Below are 20,956 nucleotides of genomic sequence, written 5' to 3'. Positions count from 1 at the left end.
ATCCAACATTAGCCCTGCTCTAATTGAGAGATCAACTGGAAATCTGCCTTTTCATGCATGGTTTGGATAGCTGACAAAGCCACCTGTAGGGGCTGGAAAATAAGTTCTGCCTCATTACAAAAGAAATTGCATCTAAATAAATCAACATCAGATAAGAACTTTAACACATTTGAAAAATGCTGCCAAACTGACAGGTAATCCAATGATGTATAGTGTACACCATGCCTTTAACAAGGGTCACCCTTAATTATTCTGCAACTAAATCCATTTCCGAAGAGGCCTAAGTGTTTTTATTATAATGTGTAAATTCTGAGGCGGAGAATTAGCTAGGCAGAGCCTAAAAAGCTGCATTGCTTTTCATAGGTTGGAACCTAAATATTATGTACTGCAAATAAGAGGAATATTGGCCTGGCTTTTCTACATTATTTAAAATGGATTATCGAGTCATAACACCCTACAAATGCTTCCACTCCACCCCACTTTGGTTGGAGCTGTCATTATAAACTGACAAGGAATTACTGGAGCTGTTAAGTATTCTGAACACGTCAATAAAATTGATTGAGTGCTCTTAAAAACCCAGTGACCAGTCCACATTTAGAGAGATCTCATTTGCCATTGACCTCAACAAGAGTTAAGAGGGCTCATCCCTAGGAATGGGGGGAGGGGGAAGAAAGAGAGAGAAAACAGATTTTCCAGTTCTCTATGCAGGATCAGGTCCTAGTTGCAGACAACCTTCCTGCTATTAACAGAACAGTACTACTTTGGTCTTGTATTTATACAGAACTATTTATCCGAGTTCATCATAGCACACAAACAATAACAATACCTCAGGACACCTGTAGGAAGTAGGTACATGTTCATAGACTCTCATGCACAGAGTGGGAAAACAAAATTAGTGATACCGTGATGTCGGCTCAGCAAGTCATTTCAAATCTATTATTTTTCTGTGTATAACAAACGTTTTCATTTTTCTTTAAAAAAATAAAGCAACTATCAATTCTCTGGCTATGGGAGCAAATCCAGCTGTGAATTACACTGGTGTAAATCTGGAGTAACTCCATTGACTTCAGCAGCACTCCTCTACATTACACCAGCGATATCGAAAGAAGATTAAGGGCAAGAGCAAGATTCCTGCCAGAGGGAGGCAAGCATCTGAAGGAATACAGCCAACCCCATGCCAGTCTGTGGGCTGCAGGTGGAGATCAGGATAAGACGACATTCTGGAAACAGGCAATAGTTGTAAAATGCAGTTTTGACAGGGAGGCTGTGCTTAGCTGATGCGGGGGGGGGGGGCGGAAATGAACAAAGTAGATGATAGAGTTGGAAAAAACAGAATCTAACAGCTGATTAAGCTCCTAATCAGGAGATCCCAGACAACTAGGATAGATTTCACAGACTAAATTCTGAGCTACTTAGCTCTATTACCAACCATCTGCATCTCTCTTTTCCTTATGATAGTAGAAAGTCACACAATCTCCTCTATTTTCCACTGGGTATTTCCATTGTAGCCTGTTTGGCAAGTTACAGTTGATGCAATATTTTGTTTCATGATACTCAAAATCTAGCAGGCAAAGATGCAGTAGGAGGCCATGGGCTATTTGGAATCAGGAACTATTGAAGGAGCATAGGAGTTGTCGTATCGGATCAGATCACTGGGCTGCCTAGTCAGGCAGCCAGCTTCTGAACTGGCCAATACCAGAAGAACTTTCCATCCTTAATGCATCTGAGCAGTTGTGCAATGCTGCATGTGTCTGGGAAAGGTTCCTCTCTGACATACACACCCTTCCAAGGGGATCAACTTACACACAAAAAGCTCAACTCTGCCTATCAGCCCAGCACCCCCTACTCAAGCTATGCAAGGGAGTCCCTGGTGGGGAATATAATGCACAAAGGCTACAGAGCTCAGCCACAACCATTACTGCTGTGGCTAGGCTGTCAAAGCCTCCTTGCTGCTCCACAGCTTGGAGCAGCTTAATGGAAGCTATCCTTACCCCTACTCCTTCCTAAATCCCTCTGCCCTTTGGTGCACAGAAACCCGGTTGGGTCTGGGCCCAGCACCATGGGTCCCTGGATACTCCCTTGAAAGCCTATGACTCTCTGGTTTACTGCACAGAACTGCAATAGTGTGGGACAATCCTCACCCATGGATTAGAGGCAGGATTTGCCCCCATTGCAATGAGTTTATGGAGCTGCGTCACTGCCTTAACCCGAATCACTACAAATGTTAGTGATGTTCCTGGAACCCTTTTATAGGCCTCCTCCCAACGTAGCTAGTTCCATAGATCAGCTGCCGTAGGAAATTTTCCCTTCTGTTGGTTCCCCAAGTATCTGCATAATAATCTGCTGGTTAGAGGAAGATACTGAGATCTGCTCAGACTGACTGCAAGTACGACACTATGCAAGATTAAGGAACAAAGGGGCACATCTGAAATTATTGAAAATGAAACAAACACACAAGTAGTAATGCTACAGTTCCATAAGTTGCATTAAGATCATTATTACCTGGCACTTTATAATTGTAAAGCATTATTTAAACCCATTTTCTGAGCTCAGCTATACCAGAGTAAAACTAGGATAGATATCTGTTAGTCCATTGAGCCTTGTTGGTATATTTAGCTACATCTTTCTATGGTAGCAGTTTTTGAGATTGTAACTATGTTGCCCTCCTGAGATGTCCTCTCCCAATTCCTGATTAATGCTGTGGAACAAACAAGAGGGACCATATCTCACCACTCATGAGCCCAGTGCATGCAGACACAATATTTGGAGGACTTAATCAGTCCTGTGTACATGTAAAAGAGCTTACTCACCGGTGGCTTGCCCCCTTGCCGCTGGGCATAGCATAACAGGGTCTCTTTCTTCTGTACCCTTCCCAGCTGTCAGTCTGATCCTGCCACAGTTTGACTCTTCTTGTGACTCAGACCCCCAGCCAAGTCACATTTTAATCCCACCTCTTCCAGGGTAACAAAGAGTCCAGAAAACAGTCACCCGAACCTTGTATCTCATCTTCAGCCCTCAGCTCCAGGCTCTGCAAGCTTCAGCTTCCCTCAGAGTGTTATTCATTCTCATCAGGGGCTTCCCACCAAGCAGCTGGCAGAGCACCCCAGGTCTACTGCCTACACTTGGATCCACTCCAGGGACTCTAGGATGAAGAACTGAAGTCTACTTGAGTGGACATTTTGCCAGTGCCCACCATTAACCTCTCTTCAGGCCTTTTCCCCAAACCCTTCCCTGCCTCTGTGCACTGAGCAACAGCTCCCAAGGTTTCTTCCCACAGAACTAGTACCTGCCATTAGGTTCAGAGCTTGTTCTAAGACTGTGTTTTCCCCTCTGTCTCTAAGCCCAACTCTCTCCCCAGCTGCCTTTGATCACCAATTATGCCTAAACACTCCTCAAGGTGCCACCCACTGGCTTAATTGGGCTCAGGCTTCTCTTGTTCCATGGTTAGGCAGTGTGGAGTGTATACACCCCCATTACAGTGTGACACTGAGCAGTACATGGGCTGTGTGCTAGCTCTCTGCACAGGGTGGGAATTTCATCGCCAAGACCAGCAAAACTCATGTTTTGCTGACTTCACTATCATATTGCATGGCTTTGCCTTGGGAAGCTGCTGGTGACCTGAAACACTCCTGTGGCATAGGAAATTCCTCTGGTGTGTCTTTGGATCCTTTGGAGCAAAGCTTTGGAACTGCTGCATATGGGAAGAGAGGCTAACAAGGAGCTCGGCTAGGATATCCCTCCCTCAACAACCCTCTGATCCTGAACTGTGCAGGGGAGACCACACACTATGATGACCCAATGTCCTATTTTGGCTGGGATAGTCCCCTTTTTAAGTCCTGTCCCAGCTGTCCTGATTTTTTTGGCAACAGTAGGCATTTGGCCTGTTTGCTCTTGCCGACTTGATCATCTGTCAAGAGCAAATGGGACAAATGTCCGCTTTTGTCAAAGGAATGCATGGGGGGGCCTTGGGCAGCCCTGCGTGGGGAGAGGGGCTTGGGTGCTTGGGCAAGCGGCTTAGGCCAACCCTACGTGTGTGTGTGTGTGGGCCTCTGGCTATCCCCACATGGTGTCCCATTTTCCCTTTGGGAAATATGGTCACCCTACCACACATACACTCTAGGTGTAAAAGGACCCTGTTGATGTCTTCCCTCCCACCCACTATGTGGCCTTGGGGGAAAGGGCAGAGAGCAGCCAGAGACTCCAGCTAGTAGGAACTGAAGCAGACAAGGCAGGGACCTCTGGCTGTTCCAGCTGAAATGACAGAATGTTTTCAGACTGTCTCTGCCCTGTGCTGAGTGGCTGTTTTCTCCAAACACCCCTCTCTCGAGTGACTATCAATCCCATTTTGGCTGGGACAGTCCCCTTTTCAAGCTCTGTCCCGGACATCTCAACTTTTTTTTGACAGAAATGAGCATTTGTCCCATTTGCTCTTGCCAGCTGATCAGGAGGAACATTGTGTGTGTGGGGGGGGGAATGCAAGGAGCCAGGCAGTGGGGTTTGGGGGCTCAGCCCCAGGCACAGAGCTTAGGGGAATGCAGGGGGGGGTTAGCCCCAGAGGTGCTCAGCCCAAGCCCCAGGCACAGAGCAGGGGAGGGGTCAGCCCCAGCATGGAACTCATGGGGGTCAGCCTCAGCCCTGGGTGGCAGGGCGGGAGGGGGCTCTGGTGAGCCCTGTGGGCAAGAGGGGGCAATTCAGGCAAGCTCCAGGCCATCTCATATTTACTTTAGGAAATACAGTCACCATACCCCTCCCTCACAGTCTCTTCACCTCTGCTTCACCCCACACCTGCTTCTCTTACTCTTTTCTTGTTTAACCTGTCTCCACCTCATTGTTCACTCTGCTGGTCAGATTATCCATTCCCTCACCCTGGTGCAGTCTGATCTGTTTAGATGGTGAGCTCTCTGGGGACTATTTACTACTGTGTTTGTACAGCTCCTAGCACAGTGGGGCTCTGGTCCATGCCTGGGGCCCCACAGTGCTATAATAATAAAAAAGGATTGGCCTTTGTCTTTTAAATCTCATTTTCACCCAGGCTCTAATCATGAGCTTAGAATGTAGGAGCTAGAATTCAACCTTGACTCCTCTGAATGCCTAAATTTAAACACCAAAAGCTACATCACCCCCTTGACTCAGACTCTGTTTGTAAGATTCAACATCAGAAGCCCTTTTTTCCATTATCACTGAGCCAAATCCAAAATAATGGAGCTCTGGTCTGCTTATTTATCTGAACAGAAAATCAAAGCAGGTTATCCAGGGACGTGATGTCTGCTACAAGAAATGATGCAATTTTCATTCAGGGGAAGCAAAAGCAGGAATTGAGGCTGACCGGCATGCCCTGTGGAGCTGTTCAACAATGAGATATTTGAGACAGACGTTGATTGAGAAAAGACATGGCTTTCCCTTGCATATTGCACGACTGGTCTACACAACTAGTAATGAAAGAATATTTTCAATGAAGGCATAAGTAACAACAAAATAGGTGCGAGACATTAGCTACTTATCAGTACTCACTTTTGCACTTGTGACTTTTGTGTTTCACTTGCTAAAGATTAGTATGAATAGTTAAAATACCATCTTCCTACTGAGAGCTTTATGTAAAGGTTTATCTGATACATCCATAAAAGAACCTTTCATTATGAATAAAAGATGCTCGTTACTGGCAGGCACCCACTCCTAGGGCATCCCTGGCAGCCTGGTTCAGAACCAGGCGAGCCTCTCTGCCTCAGTTTCCCTTTAGGGGCTATTGATAAGTTCAGTGGGGCTTTGTGATGGCATTCTGGGGTGCAATCTTGATGAGTGCATCACTGCTTGTCCAGTAACCCTGTGTGCCTGACAGTGCTTTGCTGCTGTAGCTCCCAGCCTGGGAGGCTCCCAGCTTGCCTACCAGCTCCCAGGCTCCACCCTGAAATGTCAGTGTGCCAGGCAGTCCTGGTTCAGCAGCTCTGACCCCAGCAGCCTGTCAACAGCCCCACGGTCCCAATGTGTCATAGGCTTTCATAAATCACTTCACTTGATAAATTTGTGTAATGCAGTACTATTGTACACAACCACATGAGTCACTTGCTTATCACTTGAGGTTCAGACCCCCTGTCTTGATAGCAGAGATAAGATTTCTCTCAGGGGCGGCTCCAGGCACCAGCGCTCCAAGCACGTGCCTGGGGTGGCACTCTGCTGGTTGCTGCTAGGGAGGAAGGGTGGTCCCACACGCTGTCCGCTGAAGCCACGGGACCAGCTGACCCTCCGTGCTTGGGATGGCAAAATGTCTAGAGCTGCCCCTGGTTTCTCTTCCCTGCTGGAAGCTGTCTCCTCCCCTACTTGTTAGCTTGTTTACCTAATATGTCTCTGCTGGGACAACTGGGCAAGTCAGAGAAGTAAATACTCATTCTTTTGTCTAGGGTAGGCCCATCTACCAACTCCTTAGGACCTGCCTGGCCTAAGCACATTTTAGTCATCATTCCAACATACAACCATGACTCTTAATACACACCACGTATATACATCACACAAGAATGTGAATGTCAGTGAGTTACCAGTTTTCCAATGCCATGTTACATGACAACTTTTCAATACCGATTATAACCCTAGTGAGCTGGGGTACACTGAACTGGTCACGCCAGCTGAAACTCATTATTTGATATCAGTGAGCCCCTTGCTCTCTGGCTCTGGGATGCTTTTAGGGTCACACCTCTCTCCTTACAAAGCAGCAGGAGGGTTTGCCATTGCCTGACTCAGAGACAGCAGGTCAGAGCCCTCTTCCCTGGACAGGGCATCTGCCACCATATTTTATTTCTCTCTGATACAGAAGAAACCTGTTTTTCACCTTTGTTCACAGTCTCCAGGGCATAATATTGTAGCGTATCCATAACTTCACCTGCAGAGTTGTTACAAACATATCACCGTCACATTAATGACCAGTGTAGTGTTAGCTTTCAAACGACATATTACATGTCCCCTTTTAAATAAATCTCATGACATCAGAGTGTGAGGTATAGTATGTCAGGCCTGATAAGAGTTGCTGACACAGAATAGAAACCACCAATGGGCTTCTGTGTCATAGACTTGTCTATAGTAAACAGTGAACCTTCAGGGGTCTAGCTGATTAAAAGAACAGCCAAACATGATATGCAATCATGCCTTCACCCCAGCCTCCGAACAACACCTATGAACTACTAAAGACCCATTTAAGTCCTATTTTGAGGTCTTAAATAGAGCAAAGGCCTTGAGTTGTCCCTGCACTGGAATGAGTTTTGTTTTCAATCTATTTCCCCAGCTGCCTGGGACCTATCTGTGAACTAATAGAGCACTCATCTATTAGAAAACATGTGCTGACATATTGTTATGCTAACACTTGCTAATGGCTGGTATCAGGTCAGTCTTTGATCCAAAGTCAATCACAGACCTCCTTAAAGCCCACGGCTGCGCCTAGCCTGACCAGAAGGGTTTGGTGTTCCTCACATGTGGGGTTTGAAGAAGTTGCATCTTGCGTTTTTTTTGGTTTTGTTTTTTTTCTGATCTTGACAAAAGCTTTCATCAAATTGCTTCTGTTTAAAATAGCACCTTGGTCAGGGAATGTAATGTTAAAGTTAGTCAGCACACCTCCTTGCGAACTTCAGGAAATTCTCAAAGGGTGGATTGGGCTTTTACATAGCTTGTATTGGTTTAGCTTCTGAGAGTCAGACCATTATTCAAATGAACAACTGCCAACCACCAGTGCCAGACACCGACAGGAAAGATGATCCCTATAGATTGAGATGTCTGTTTGGAACACTGACTATGCATGTTATTGAAGCCCCGATTACTCAGTCAGAAGCAAGGCTACCATGGATAAGGCCCAGGAGGGTTATGCCCCTCTGCTCAGACAGGGTCAGGCCTAAACTAGAGCAGGACACTTTCCCTGCACTGTATCAGAGGGGTAGCCATGTTAGTCTGGATCTGTAAAAAGCAACAAAGAGTCCTGTGGCACCTTCGTCAGACGTATTTACTCACAAAAGCTCATGCTCCAATATGTCTGTTAGTCTATAAGGTGCCACAGGACTCTTTGTTGCTTTTTACAGATCCAGACTAACACAGCTACCCCTCTGATACTTGACACCATGCAAGGCACTGCATTTAGCCGTATGGAATGGAAATCTATCAACCTCACATGCATCTGATGAAGTGGGTATTCACCCACGAAAGCTCATGCTCTAATACATCTGTTAGTCTATACGGTGCCTCAGGACTCTTTGTTGCTTTTTCTTGCGCTGCAATTTATTATTTACAGCACTGGGAAGCCAACATCTTTGTCTTTCACAACAGCATTGGCATAATTTATTTTTGTCTTTTTTATCAGAACAACAAGGCTGGTTAATGGGGGGACCAGTTGCTGTGGTTACTTGACACGACAAACTCTTTGATTTGCTCTTTGTGCTGTGTAGCACAGCCTAGGATACATTGGGATTTGTTGCTTTCAGGGAGGAGATAGAGGAAGAGAGGGTGGAGCAGAACTATCAATAGATGCACATGCAATGCTGAATATATAACTGGAAAGGGCTTTCAAAGGGCTGGTATTTAATTTGCTTTCATTTGACTGTGTTTGTCCACCTCAAAGAAACTTTGAACTTAACTTTGAACTCCATCACACAAGCTGTAATCCTGTTTCCCCCTTGTGAAAATTAAAGGCATCTATTATTTATTTTTAGAAAATGATGGATAATTTCAAACCCTCTGGTCTGCAGTTGCTGTTATGGGAGGTAGGATGATAGGCAGAATGATCAAGGGAAATTATCGTAAATCATCTTCCCCTTTAAAAGATAATAGAAAGTAGTGAAGTGTGTCCTTGGACATGAAATTCACTTTTGTACAGAGGGTCAGCACAAGGCCTGTATTCCGTTGACAGCCCATTTAGAGTTTAAAAAAAGGTATCAAACATGATTCCAATGGTGCAAAACCCACATGCTGCTCATCTGTATGCCATGTGTGTGAATTTCATCTTAATGATGACCTGATCTGTTCATTCCCTCTGAAGCACCTGGCATTGGCCACTGTCAGAGGACAGGACACCGGGCTAGATGGACCTTTGGTCTGATGCAGTATGGCCGTTCTTATGTTCTTAAGTGACACTGGGCAGCACAGATTGCTGGCTATTGTAATAACTACACTATGCAGTTCCTACACAGTTACTGATCTTTCAGCCCATTGCTTTGTAAAGATCTTCAGGTTACAGAGGTCTGGGTCTACCATTAAATTAGATTGACACAGCGACATCGCCCAAGGCTGTGAACAATGTCTCACCATGAGCACTGCAGTTAGGTCAACCACCACCACCCTGCTGCAGACATGGTTAGGTTAAAGAAAGAATTCTTCTCTTCACCCACCTATGGCCTCTTGGAGAGGTAGCCCCGCTGATGGAAAAAAAACCTTCTGTCAATGCAGGAAGCACCTACAGTGCAGCGCTATAACAGTGTAGCTACAGCTCCACTGTTGTAATGCTTGTAGTGTAGACATAGCCTGAGTGTGCAACACCAATAGAACACCAAACCATACTGCGCTTGTTTGTTCACAAGACTCTGGCATCCTGGCAACCCCCTGACCTGCCTCTTTTCTCTAAAAGAATTCTGGATTTAAACAGTTTTTGCTGAAAAAGGTCAAGTTCAGGAATAAGCTTCTTTTCAACGACCTCTCAAACGGTGTGTCATACCAACATTTCACCTAATCAATAGTGTACTGATCACCTGTCATAATATACCATTCTCATTTGGCTCCAACATCTTGTAGTGAATGGCCCTATTAGCCTTTCAGTTGCAGGGGTCTCTGTGTGGACATGCATTGGATCAAACATGAAATGAGTTTGAGCAGCTCCAGCCTACTCAAACAGGCTGAAAATGGAAAGGACCTATTAGAGTTCCTAATCTGTTTCTGCCTGGCCATTACATGATTGTTCCCTATGGCATATTTTCTAGCCAATCATGCTGTCTAACGTTAAAGTTCTCCACTTTCTTGGGAGACTAATAATGAAGCTCACCAAAGAAGATTTTCTTAATATAACCATAATTTTCTATTCCTTAATTTCATCCTACTGCTACTAGTTATACCCTATAGTCTCACCCTAAACAACTGCAGTAGATTTTTACATGAAGTACAAAGTCACTTCATAGTTTGGTGAAATGTTGAGGAGATGCTTGTCATGTTAACAGGGGAAGGAATGGAATTGCCCAGGTTATTAATGGCATGTGGAACATTTGTACCTATTATAACCCCTGTCAGCAGTGACTGGAAGTTTGTTCCTGACCTGTGCAAAATGGGTAGATGTGCGTCATTAATACAATCCCACGTGTCCATTGCACAGAACCATGGCCACAACTGGCACCATGTAAACCTTCTTCTGACAGCCTTCGCAGATGGGCCAAGGAAATTAATGGGACTTGAAGGCTGATCCAATCTTTCTTACCCTCTGCAATCATCCCCCTATATCATAGTAGAGGCCTACTGTCAGGGTGACACCTTTCATTGGCAATCAGTAAAATATATGAAAACAAAACAACAGTTTTCATATTAATTTCTTGCCTAGTTGCTCCAGATAATTTCTATCCCCATTAGATGTTAATAAGCCTATAAGACTATGATGGGTACAATAAGAAGATCTGGCTATCTCTGGCATTTACAGGATGCTCTAAAAATACTTGCATCTGCCCACTTCTGTTGCTGATTACATGCCTTTAAACTACTTTCCTTCCCTTTTCACAGCTGTAGTCATCTACCACAAAGCTGGTATTTACATTTCAAATAAAAGTTAAGTTTACACCCATGATGATCTTAACCCATACCATTATCCCCTCATTTATTTGTCCAGAAGCAAAAGGTGATTTTAGCAGAGCTGTGGGGAGATGGTAGACAGCAGCTGCATTCAAATGCTCAACAAAGCTTCTGACACATTTTAAACTGGAAGTGAAAATACAATAATCTGATTGTGGCCTTATTGCAGAAAGGGAACAGGAGTGCTTTAAAGTGATGCAACACTATTAAAGAAAACTGGGAATACAGTTAGTACGTTGGTAACAGTATGAAAATGTGCCTGGGTAATTAGACCTTAAAATTAGGGAGGGAGCCTTTGGAGTGAAATAATTGGGGGTTCACTTAAAATCATGCTCTGTTCTGCACATAGTGACTAACTAGGATATAATACGTGGATACTGTCATCTTTAATGCATTAATAGGGTAAAGGTAACATATTTACATGTAGCTAAGTATTTACCCACAAGAGAAGGCTGGACATTTATTTTAGAGCTGATAGTTTCTCTTTTATTTGTGTAGAGCTGAACATAATCTACTTTGTTTCCTTTTAAAAACAAAATCTTGAGCTTACTTTTATATCTGCAGTGGATTGGATAAGTGTATGGGATTCAAACATAGCTGAATGCTGCCTGACTAATTATAATCCACTCATTTCTAGTGAGTACTGCACTTTGCCCACTTTCACTGCTTTATTTTAATACTGAGAATTAATGACTCTACCAAAAATCCTTAGCTAGTCATAACATGTCACTGATTTCTAATCTGAACTCCCCATGGATTCTGTGGAGGAAATCATCTGGGAATTTGGATTGAGAATTCAGAATTTGCCCCTGAATTCAAGAAAACCTTTAGGTCAACACCATGGAAGGCAATAAAATTTCCTGCTCCACTGATTTTTTCTAGTATGTTGTCAGTTTGGGTTAAAGAATGACTGGGAAAATATAATCTTGGTTATTCCAGTCATCTAACTAACCTCTGCTCTATAGGAAAATTAGAATTTAAGGGACCATTTCAGGAAAAATTGAACTGCACTACATAGAGCTAGGGTGAGCATGATGCACACAAACAAGGACTGAGCAGTCTTTTACAGCAGCACGGTTTGGTTTTATGGTGACAAGTCTTGAATTCCCAATATCGTATACATTCATTGCAAAGAAGTGTTCTTATAAAGAATAGTCCTATCCCTTTTCTTTCCTTGAGAGGTGCTGATTCCAAGAGTGACTAATCAAATGACTCATGTTATCGGTCTCTCATGCATTGAACAATAGTAAAAATACGTCACCTATTTTAAGTTGGCTTTTAAATACTATTCCCATTTGCAATATACGCAACAAGTAAGCAGGCAGGAGGAAGAAACAAGCCCCTAGTTTGAGTCTTTCTGAAATTCTAAGCATTTAAGTCTTTTTAATTTTAGATCAGGCACAATTTGATTTAGGTCGAGGACTTTTCTCTCTGACCTTCAGAACATATTAAGCAATGGTGTATTTCCACCCACCTCTGTTTTGTTCTGTTTCCATGTTCCTGCTCAAACTGAAGGCACAGGCAGCAGTCGACCTACAAGAAGTATTCAATGTGAGCTGTAGTCTCAGCAGAGGGAAGCATTTCCTTGCCCCTAGGGTTGACACAATCCTGCGCCAGAGAAGTAGGTTAGCAATCACACCTCTGGGAATGGTCATGGCAGATCACTCTGATATTTTCTGAACAACGCAGGACCAAGGTGCACTTCAATATTCAATAGATGGAAACCAAGAAATAGTTCCTTCCAGCACACAGGTAAATAGGAACCATGGCACAAAGATTTCTGTCGTGCAATTAGAATTTGTTAGCACCCTTGGTGGCTGCCTCAGCACAGAACTCAAGGACAGAATCGGCTATGGATGCTAATGCCCCCCATTTCTTCCTTCCATCTCAGCTGCCTTCTGGGAAAGAGTGAGGGGCATTGGCAGGGGGTACTGCAGAGACATTACATCCCTACTGCCTGTGCTGCAGGTGTTCTCTCCTGTGCAGAGACACAGCGTGAGAAGAACGCCTGTTCTGAGACTTCCAAGCCAGTTGTGCAGTCTCAGAAGGTTCAGTTAGATTCCTCTGAATTGTTTGGTGCTTTTCTGTACATACTCTCATTTCCCAGCTATCTGAAGTTCATTCATTTCTAATTTCTATGGATGTCAAGCCAATGGCCCCAATCTCCAGTTAGTGTGAAGTGGTGTAACCCCAGTGAAGTCAACAACGGCTTATGCCATCTGAGGATCCGGCTCAACAACTTTAACCATCCCCTAAATGAACATAAGAAAAATAAGAAAGCCTGAAGGGGGAAAAAAGCACATTTTAATTCCCTGCAGAATCTAAAGCGTTAAGTTGTATGCGGAAGCAACAGTCAATGATTTAAGTTCAGCAGCTTGAAAATAGCTGTGTGTACACTCAAAGTATATTTATCCAATATGCTAACAAGGGTCTTTGGAGGGGAAGGAATAAGTCAAGGGGCATGCATACAAGAAACAACTTTACACTCAGCTCTGCATTAGACTCCCAATGTTATTACACCTTTTCAGAAACCTGACATTTTTAGAAGCAGGAGACAGCTGACAGAGGTGTCAATAAGCTAATTTGTGGCTTGTTAGAGTGTTACACTTGTTTATTGGCATTTAACTAGACAAGACATTGATGTTAAGGCAGTGGGAGGAGGGAAGATGTCTGAGCCAGTAGTGTGTCTTGCTGGAAAATTAATTTGAATCTTCTTTATGCCCCAGACTGTGGAGATAATCCGTTGCTAAAGCACTGACGTTCCGCTGGAAATGAAATCAGGAGCATGGAGCAGTCAGCAGGTCCTTGAGCAGAAACTCAGTTTCGTTTTAATTCAAGACTCACGCTGGACTGCTAACAAGTGCATTTTGTCCTAGAAAGTTTAAAAAGGAAGAACAATGTTTTCTGACATCAAGAACAGGAGAAGCTTGTGGCCAAAGAATAAATGTTTGAAAGCTTAGCAACAGCTCATACAGCACTTCATGTCATCATCTGCCTCTGAAGGATAGCACTGTATTGTCAGGATTACGTGAAGTCATCCTGCATACTGTTTACAATACCCTCCTCCGCCCCCTTCTTGTATTAGCTTCCTGCATGAAGGGCAATTCATCCCTATTTTGGTTCGCTGCTACAGCGTATGATTAAAAGTCTGTAAATGCCAGTTATTTATTACTATGACTACTTTTGAAAAGTAACAGTGTATATTGAGACTTTATATGGTGCAGAACACAGTTAAGTTGGCGGGGAGAGTAATATCACTATAGACTGGCCAAGAGGCCACATTCTGTTCTCAGTTATACTAGTATTAATCAGGAGTAGCTCCACTGATGTTAGTGGGATTAATCTGGATTTCCACTGGTGTAAATTAGACCACAAGTCAGTGCAACAAGTAGTTGATATACATTAGCCATGTTGGTCATTTCTCCCATTAAAATCATGAGATTAGACCTATTATGTTTACCTACAGAGAAAATCAAATTAAGGCAATCCAGGACCCTAAACACAATCAACATGGGGCCCCTGTTAGCCTCATGGCCATCCTGTAGTCATGCATCTCTTTGGGGTGGTATCAGAATTCAGAGTTAAGGTGAATGGGGCACCTCTGGGAGCTCAGGTTTCAGACTGTCAGCAGACTCTGGTAGGCATGAGGTTACACTCAGTTCTCATTTTCAAACTACTCTTCACATTCATATGGGCAAGAAATAATATTCTTAAAAATTCAAAACTGAGATTCTGATTTCATGGGATTTCAATCACTGGGACCCTAGACACAAACCTAGGGAATATATGCCTTAATCCAGCCCTGATTAAATGGATATACCTATAAACTTTTAAATATAATAGGAAAATAATGAGGGTCACACTGACCTGCTATTCTGGAGGTCTTTGCCGGTCCTTTCACTGGTGAATGGGCAGCCTCAGTTTGAACTGCCCCCTAAAAGATATAGATAGTTAGATAAGGAAAAGCAAATCAAAAGCTCTTCCAAACAACTCCACTTCAGCAAGCATGATGGACCTGACTCCAGCAGCAAGGAATAAACAAGGTACAAAGAAATGTCAGGAACCATTCAAGTTAAAGGTGGATGCTCCAAAACAGCAGTTCTCAAACATGGGTTTCCACCCCAAAGTGGGTGGTGACTCCATTTTAATGGGGTTGCCAGAGCTAGCTTACACTGGCTGGGGCCCAGAGCTGAAGCCCAAACCTCACCGCCTGGACGGTGGGGCTCAGGTTACAGGTCCCCTGCCTCGGGCTGAAGCCCTTGAGCTTTAGCTTTGCCCCCCTTGACTCGGGTGGTGGGGCTCAGACTTTGGGCCCCTCATGCAGGCCTGCAGGGGTCTGGCAGGCTCAGGCTTCTGTTCCCCCTCCTGGGATCGTGTAGTAATTTTTGTTGTCAGAAGGGAGTCACGGTGCAATGACTTTTGAGAACTCCTGCTCCAAAACATCTTCTTCTTGTCAGTGCTGGATTTCACTAGTAGAGGGAATGACAAGCAGTGATGCACAAGGCAACTAACTTGCTGCAGTCCAGGCATTTGTCAGACCTGTAAAAAAGGCTGTGCCTGAGACAACTGCAGTTTATCAGATCTGCTATTTCTTCCTTTTTAAGAACAGGACTTAATCCAAGTGAGCATAGGCGTCTATGTCAGAACTATGCCCCAGCTCTGATCTCATTGTAATACATTTCCACAGTATTTTCAGATGGGCAACTACCCCATGTCTAGCTTAGCATTGTTTTCTCTTGCTTTATAGAATTTAGCGGTGATGCACGGTATACACCAGTCATTTTTCCAGATTTATGGTGATGCTCAAATGTTTGCACTTGCCGTTTCATCCCATGCCAAGTAATATGCTATGTAGCCAACATTCCATCCCTTGATCACTGCTTGTCAAAAGAGAGTGGTACGCATGCACACTGTTTCTCATTACTTTGAGATAAGCTTCTCAGAGCTATTACTGCTGGACCTTCATGAGTTAGGAAAATTGTTCTGCAAGAAGAAAAAAATGAACACAGGACTCATTCCTGCAGCTCTTACTCCCATGAGTGGGTTCTTCCCTTTGAAGCCTGAGAATAGTCCGACTAGAGTCAGCCAAACTATTCAGGATTTGGACCATGTTTGCAACAAAATGTCCTAATACGTCAACAGTAACTTTTTAAAAAACCCATAATAAATGGTTTCCTGTAAATGAATTTGAGTAGCATGTGAATGGAAACATTCACCACCCTTCGCTGCTATTAGTGGCATTAAAATGGTTATACTGCTATAAAATCAGAATTTCTATTACCAAAGCACCTGGAAGACTCAGTTATGGACTAGAACCCATTGTCCTAGGCACTGTACAAAGGGGAAAAAAGATGGCTCCTTCTCCAAGGAGCTTACAATCTTATGTTGCCTTGGAGGCTCTGCAATCTTATAGCCATGTTCGGGTGGCAATACATGTGAGAGCATTTGTCATCAACTGGGTTTTAAAAACCCCTATGTTTTAACAGGGGCTGAGTCCTACAAAGGGCTGAGCACTCTAGCCCCAATCCAACAATGCATTTAGTACATGCTTAACTCTAAGCACACTAGCATTTCTCTTGACTTCACAGGGACCATTTATATGCTTGAAGTTGAACATGTGCTTAAGTCATTTGCTGGATCAGGGCCAGAATGGTCAGCACCTTGCAGTATCCAGCTGTCAGTGCTTAAATATGGAACATGTTAGACCACGCTGGCTCTGTTTAGAGCCTTAATGCAATGTTTCACAGTGAATATATACTAAGCATGCAGCTGAGATGAAAACATGGCTCTGCAACCACGATTGGGTCAGCTCCTGCCATTCGCCATGGGACTCGTTTTCCACCAGAGACTAAGCGATCATGAGAATTCATCTAGCAGAGGTGCCAGTTCCTTTGCACGTACATCTGAGCTCCTTGGTTGATTTATCTGCTCAGTCAAGGATTATTTTTGGATTTCCCTTCGCCAAAAACCTAAGCCTTATCAAATGGAAATCAGAATCCATTTTTCAGATCAGCAGCTTGGATCAAAGCTGAGGAGGAGTGGAGGTCACATAAGATGCAGAAACAGTTATAAATATGTGCCTTGCTTTTCCCCTCAATCTTTAGGAATAAGGGCCTGACCCTGGACAGAGCTGTGTGGTGCTGCACACTCTCAACTCTCAATGAAGAGAATAACTAAGATAATGACCTATAGCTTTATCAGTTGTGTGATGTGTCACATAAGATACTGCAAGAATTCTTTCCCATCCCATCTCTTCTTTGTGCTCACATACATGCATTACATGTTACAGTTACAGCTGGGGACTGAAATCAGAACTCCTGAGTTCAACCCGATGTGTGATCTTTGACAATTCACTGAACTCTGTTCCTGAACTTACCCATTACTAAAAATAAAGATAACCAGTCTGGTCAAAGCTTTCATACTGTTGGTGATAATATGCATCAAACATTTCAGTGTAGATTTTACCGGTTTGACTAATAACCCTTCACAGCCTCAAAGGCACGTTATGGGGACTGATTAAAGTCTGTAAACACAGATATTCAAGTCAAAGGTGCCATGGAATTGTGAAGGATTACCAGTTTCAATCAATATTAAAGTTCTCATTCCATCATTCTCTATCTGAAATCAATAACACGTTCAAATGGAAAACAAATTCACCCAAATTCCTGTTTAAGCTGGTGTGCACTGAATACTCTACTACATCATTCTGGGATCTATTGCTTTTTTCTGACACACAACTAGGGCTTCTCTATACTGGGGAAACGTGTTGTGTTCATGATGCTCAAAGTGGTTTTGGTCAACATGTTCAACAGTGACTAGGGATTCTGTGTGCTTCAATCTGAGACTCTTAAAAGGTCTGATTTTCAGAGGGTGGGTCCTCAGCGCTTTCTGAAAATCATGTTTTTTTAAGAAGTCTCCATCTAGGCATCCAAAATTAAGGCATTGAAATTTCTAGCCGCTTCTGAACATTTTGTCGTTTGCCCTTAGGGTGAAGGAGGACAGTTGTGTTTTAAAATGTGTTAGTTGATTGTGCTTATCCTTATCCTTATCCTTGCCTGTATTACTAAGGACAAAATTGTGTTTAACATTATGTGAGCTAACATGTTTTGTAACAGTGCCTTTTGCTTGTATAGATAAGATCCAAGAGGCCCTCCCTTGTACTGCACAGTGCACATGGTCGTGTTTTGAACATCAGTACAATTTACTGTGATTAGTGACTCATTCTGGCATCTCAGATGGGTGGAGCTTGCTACTTCTTTTTTTCTCAGTTTGAGCCCAGCTAATACCTTCACTGGCATCGCTTGGTTAAAGTGGTGTTTTTGTAGGCACAAGGTATAATTGATATTGCTGGTGGGGGTGATCTAATATACATTTACTGTTGAACCAATTTTTTCTAGCGTAACAAAGACTAAAAAAAACAAAGCCCAAAGCCAGAGAACTCCATTCTTTTCAGAAACAGAGGATCCTGCAAACAAGGAAAGATCATTAACAACTGGATCTTGGCAAAAGGCCTGACTCTACCAAAATCCTTTTAATTGGGTGGAGGTTGGATAGGTTTTCAAGCTTGTTAGGAAGCAAAGACTCAGCTACACTTATGTGATTCAACTCTGGTCAAGAGATTTTCAAGCTCAGAAAGATGTGAGCATTAATCCCTCTTCCATGCCAATTGAGGCGCTTAAATGGGAGATTTTCCGGTCCTGAAGTACTGCATTTAACACAGGACTTACCCAAAAATACTAACATAATTCCCTTCAAGTTATCAGCCATTGCTTCTGTCCTGAGCAAGTTTAAGATAACAGAATAATGAAATCCTTCTTTGTATATCAAAAGTCTCCAATGAGTCTTAAGATTTGAATTCCAGGTTAGTCTTTATTTAACAATTCACACATTCACAAAGAGCCTCCCCCCTTAGCTAAGAGACTGCACTTGGACATGACTAGGCAGAAATAATGATCTTAGTGAATCAAATAATTCACCAAAAGTCAGATTAAGCCTGAATCACAGTTATACAATTTATCAGGAGGTGAAATTATTTGTAACCTATTTCAAGAGAAATGCATAAATCTATTTTTGCTTATTGGCATTTTTATCCATAATGGCTCTCGGTGCTGGGAGCTATGGACTGACTTGAGGCCGGCATCTCTCTCTCTCTCTAGCATGTTTTGTTTGAGGCCAACGAATCTGAACAGTCTCTGCACAGACCCTGTCTGTCATTAGGAAACAGGCTGAAAGATAAAGGCGGAGCTGGAGGTTTTTCATATTGTATCAACCCAAAAGTCAGAGTCCATGTTTTTCTATGTGAGTTAGCATTGCTGAAAGATGCCAGACTGATCGTCTTGTAGACTGACGTATTTAATTTATCCACAAGCAGGGATGGGGCAGTGTCGGCTTCCACTCAGCCTGTCAGCGTGCATCAGCCCTGCTTGGAAGAGACCTATTCCAGGTCTCAGAGGGCAGAGTTATTCACAGCTGTGACTTCCAGCAAGAGTGCCAGGCTTGTGGAAAAGAAGATCTACAGAACTGAATAGGGATAAAACTGTCAGAATGCGATAGTTTAGAAGTTACTCTAAAGACACCTGGACTTTAAGGAGAGCAAGACATGTCCTATTGATTCTATGAATTCAGACAGAGGCCTAATTCTGCTCTCATTACACACATTTTATACCAGCTGAACTCTGTTGGGCTCAGTGGAGTCAATCCTGGTTTATACCAAGGTAAAGGAAAGCAGTGGTACCTGCAGCCACATGCATGGTACACATGGTGCAGACCATTGGCAGAGGCACCAGATCAACAGCACTGGGCCTTCCAAAAGCAGCAGCAAGGAACAGCAGTACTGGCCGCCCCACTGACCCCCCAGGCTTGGCCATCATGGTGAGGAGTGGCACGCAGTGCAGGATCAAAATGGAGTGAGTGCCATTCAGATTTGGTGCATCGGGGTTGCAGCACCTCTCATGCTCATACACTTTTAAAGTTTGCGGACGATACCAAGCTGGGAGGGGTTGCAAGTGCTTTGGAGGACAGGATTAAAATTTAAAATGATCTGGACAAACTGGAGTAATGGTCTGAAGTAAATAGGATGAAATTCAATAAGGACAAATGCAAAGTACTCCACTTAGGAACAATCAATTGCGCACGTACAAAACGGGAAATGATTGCTTAGGAAGGAGTACTGCGGAAAGGGATATGGGGGTCATAGTGGACCACAAACTAAATATGAGTCAACAGTATAACACTGTTGCAAAAAAAGCAAACATCATTCTGGGATGTATTAGCAGGAGTGTTGTAAGCAAGACAGGAGAAGTAATTCTCCCACTCTACTCAGCGCTGATTAGGCCTCAGCTGGAGTATTGTGTCCAGTTCTGGGCACTATGTTTCAGGAAAGATGTGGATAAATTGGAGAAAGTCCAGAGAAGACCAACAAAAATGATTAAAGGTTTAGAAAACATGACCTATGAGGGAAAATTGAAAAAATGGGGTTTGTTTAGTCTTGAGAAGAGAAGACTGAGAGGGGACATGATAACAGTTTTCAAGTACATAAAAGGTTTTTACAGAGGAGGGACAAAAATTGTTCTTATTAACCTCTGGGGATAGGACAAGAAGCAATGGGCTTAAATTGCAGCAAGGGAGGTTTAGGTTGGACAGCAGGAAAAACTTCCTAACTGTCAGAGTGGTTAAGCCTTGGAATAAATTGCCTAGGGAGGTTGTGGAATCTCCATCACTGGGGATTTTTAAGAGCAGGTTGGACAAACATCTCTCAGGGATGGTAAATAATACTTAGTCCTGCCTCAAGTGCAGGAGACTGGACTAGATGACCTCTCAAAGTCCCTTCTAGTTCTATGATTTTATGCTTGGTCCTGTGGCCTCTCCATCCAAACCTGAGCACCACTGCAATCCCCGTGCACAAGGTTGCAATGCCACTCACTCAGTTTTCACACCCCCAGCCTCTATCATAGCAGAATGGCCATGGGGCCAAACCTGAGTGGGCAGCAGGGCAGCCAGCACAGCTCCTCCTCACCACTGCTATGGGGCAGGGGACTGCACCAAGATTCTCCCACAGGGGCCTGCCCAGCCTCACCCTGCTTCTAGCAGCCCAGGGCCTCTCTGCTGTGCCTGTGGGACTCGCTCAGCGACAGCCTCAAGAGCTGCAGGGAGTGCCCCCTCT

The sequence above is a fragment of the Gopherus evgoodei genome, chromosome 4, assembly GCF_007399415.2.
Source record: "Gopherus evgoodei ecotype Sinaloan lineage chromosome 4, rGopEvg1_v1.p, whole genome shotgun sequence".
Classification (NCBI taxonomy): Eukaryota; Metazoa; Chordata; order Testudines; family Testudinidae; genus Gopherus; species Gopherus evgoodei.
Note: the sequence above shows the minus strand (reverse complement) of the source record.